Here is a 3,754-nt window from a genome sequence, read left to right on the forward strand (position 1 = left end):
TTATTCATACCTGCTTTTGAGTTCTTTATGTCATTTGGTCTTATCTCCTGTTCATCGTACCTCCTTGAATATTCTCTTGCATTTTTCCACTTCTCTTCATGCTCACTGCCACTGCCCTAATTAGCCATCATCTCTCAACTAGTGCAATTATCTCTAACAAGTCTCCATTCCTGCCCCACTCTGCACACTGCAGCTGGAGTCTTCTCCAGTGCGTGGTACAGATCTGATCCCGTCTCTCCCATTGCTCTTAAAATAGGCCTGAACCCTTGATGTAGGACACAAGGCTGTGTGTGACCAGAGTCCCACCTAGCTCTGGCCTAATCTGGCTGCAGATGCTTACTGGGGCCTTTCCACAGCTCTTCACTTGATCCTCTGTCCTGAGAAATAAACAAATGTTAAAGTTATACACCCACTGCCTCATACCACATGCAAAATTAACCCAAAATGGATCTGAAACCTTAATGTCAGGGCAAAAACTCTTAGAAGAAAACATTGTCAATTTTTGTGGCCATGGGTTCAGCAGTGGTTTCTTAGATACGAGATCAAAAGCACAAGCAACCAAAGAAAAAGTACATAAATTATATTTCATCAAAATGAAAAACCTTTTGTGTGTCAAGGAACATCGTTAATAAAGTGAAAACACAGAATGGGAGAAAACATTTGCAGATCACATATCTGATAAGAGACTTGTATCGAGACTAAAGAACTCATATCTCAACAATAAAAAAGATAAATGACCTGGTTAAGAAGGGGCAAAGGATTTGAATAGACATTTGTACAAAGAAATACGTGAATCGGGCTTCCCTGGTGGCGCAGTGGTTGAGAGTCCGCCTGCAGATGCAGGGGACATGGGTTCGTGCCCTGGTCCGGGAGGATCCCATATGCCGCAGAGCGGCTGGGCACATGAGCCATGGCCACTGAGCCTGCGCGTCCGGAGCCTGTGCTCCGCAACTGGAGAGGCCACAACAGTGAGAGGCCCGCGTACCGCAAAATAAATAAGTAGATAAGATTTAAAGAAAAAATTGGTAGGATCTAAAGTTACATCTGGAGTGCAACAAAACAAATATTTCTTTAAAACCAACAACATCTGTGCAAAATTCTAGGGTTCCAGTCAGTCAGCCCTTGATAGGCCTGGTCCAAATGGAAGAGAGCAAAAGAGATCTTTTGAACAAAATTTATGGAGAAGAACTTTCATAAGTCTCATGTCTTCCTCACTAAATCTTTGGCAGGAATGAGACTTTTAAACAAATTACCTGGATAATTCTGAGGAGTGGCCAGATTTGGGAACCACTGAGTCGGTCCCCGTACTAAATTACTCCATTTCCCAGATTCCTATTTAATTCATTGCAATTTGGCTTCTTCCACATCACACAACTGAAACTACAGTTTATTGAAGTTAGGAGCAATGTTCTGGTTCTCAGGTCCAGGAACATATTTTGTTCACTTACGTCTGCCCAGCACTGACTGTTAACTGTCCCCCTCCTGAAGCTCCTTTGGTTTTCGTAGTCAACATCTCTGCTAGTTTTTCTATGCCTGTGTTCTGGCTGCCCACCCAGCCTTTAAGAGTACAGTCTCTAGGATTCTGCACTTGGGCTCCGACTTCTGTTCCGGGGAAGATCTCATCTTTTCCTGTAATTAAACTACCACCATTACACTGATGGTTCTGCATCTATTTCTTCAATCCAGACCTTTCTCCTGCGTTCCAGGCTCATACTCCAGCTGCCTACTGGGCATCCAGAAGTCCCATGATACCTCAAACTCCGTAAGTCAAAATTTATCTCATCCTCCCCCCCCGTACCCCACCAAACTTGTCCACCTCTCAGGGACATCAGATAATGGTGGCACCAACCCACCAGACGTGCCTCCAAACCAGGGTCCTAGCTTTCATTGTGTTCTCTCACCTCCTACTCTATTCAATCACCATGTATATTCTCCTTTGGTGATAACTTGACTGTTACATTCTTCTGTCTTCCCTCTTCTTCTCCTTCCCTCTTCCCATCCCTTAGGGCAGGACCTCATCCTCTTTTTTTTTTTTGCCGTACGCGGGCCTCTCACTGTTGTGGTCCCTCCCGTTGCGGAGTGCAGGCTCAGCGGCCATGGCTCACGGGCCCAGCCGCTCCGCGGCATGTGGGATCTTCCCGGACCGGGTCACGAACCCGTGTCCCCTGCATCGGCAGGCGGACTCTCAACCACTGCGCCACCATCCTCTTTGGTGGATGGGGAAGCCCCATCCTCTTTTAACATAGTCAAAAGAGATCAATCAGTTGGGTCTTCTCTGACCCAACTGATCCCACTTAGGAATTCCTGAAAAAATAAAGTGGATCATATCATTCTACTTTGCTTAAAGGGATCAAAAGAGCTTCTCTTGATTCTTTCTTACATAAGAAAACCCTAATTCTGTTTCAGTTTTAGCTATTGCTCCTTCTGACCTCCATCCTCATCTCCCTATGTCTCTACCACACTCATCATCTCCATTCCCAGGACACAGCAAGCAAGCAATAGGTAGTTTTTAACCATTTTCTTCTGCAGAGTATATGAAACATAACCACATGTATCTTTTCACTTCTAATGTTCATAATTCCATATCCCAGAATAGGAATCAAGCCTCATTTATGATGACATTATACATTTTTTAACATCTTTATTGGAGTATAATTGCTTTACAGCGGTGTGTTAGTTTCTGCTTTATAACAAAGTGAATCAGCGATGACCTTATACATTTTAGGATGAAAGACCAACATTAATCTAGTGCTCATGCTAGGAAGAAGAGCTTACATAATCACAAATTCTCCTTTGGTTTTTGCTTTCCTTCAAAATCAAAATATGTTTTATGTTTTGATAAGATGTGTTTTCACTGAAAAAAAAAAAGATGTGTATTTGGGGAAAAGCAAGCACCCTTGGCCATAGGTGAAGCACAGGCTCTTAGCTCAAGAAATAAAGCAACCCTGTGGAAACAGGTCATTTGAGTGTTTACTCAGCATTTCCGGGGCACATTCAGGTGCTCATCTCCGTGTGCACAAGTCTTCCCTGCAAATCCACTCAGAATCCAACCTGCTCCCTGGCGGATGTGACAGACTGGTTTTATGTCGCCAGAGAGATGGATTAATGATCTCAGCAAAAAGCTGGCATGTCCAAGAGATTTAATTTTTTTTTTTTTTTTTTTTTTTTTTTTTTTTTTTATATAACAGTTTTAGCCAAAGCTGTTCTAGGACTCAGCGGAAGCTGACCTTCACAGGAGAACCAACTTACTAATAGCCAATCACTAAGTAGCAGGGAAGGCAAAGCCTTGGTGTTTGTGTCATGGCCTGAGGGGGTGGGAAGTAGGGTGGCACAAGCATCAGTATCAATATTAAATCGGGAAACTCAGCCTGGCCAGCCATGCCCTCCTTGCTGCCCTGGCTCGAGGCAGAAGACCGAGTCAATGGTTAAGCCTGGGGGGATCTGCTCCGCTGCAGGTTACTGGAAAGCAGCTTGCAGCATCACAGACGTTCACAGGATGCCTTATTTTGCAAGACTCATTTTGTTCTTGTTTTGCCTGATGGTTCTTGTGGAGACCAGAAAGCCCAAGAAGAGGAGATGGACAGGGCAGCTGGAAACGTCCAAGCCAAGGTAAAGCTGTGGGCGGGAGGGGAGGGAGGTGACTCGTGGTGGCAGTGACACACAGTGGGACAGCTCCCGGGAGGGCTAGGGGTTAGATCGCCCGTCCTATTGGAATCTGTTTTCCAGCCGGGGGTAGATAGGACCTCGCCCTCAC

Source organism: Delphinus delphis, chromosome 14 (genome assembly GCF_949987515.2).
Source record: "Delphinus delphis chromosome 14, mDelDel1.2, whole genome shotgun sequence".
Taxonomy (NCBI): Eukaryota; Metazoa; Chordata; class Mammalia; order Artiodactyla; family Delphinidae; genus Delphinus; species Delphinus delphis.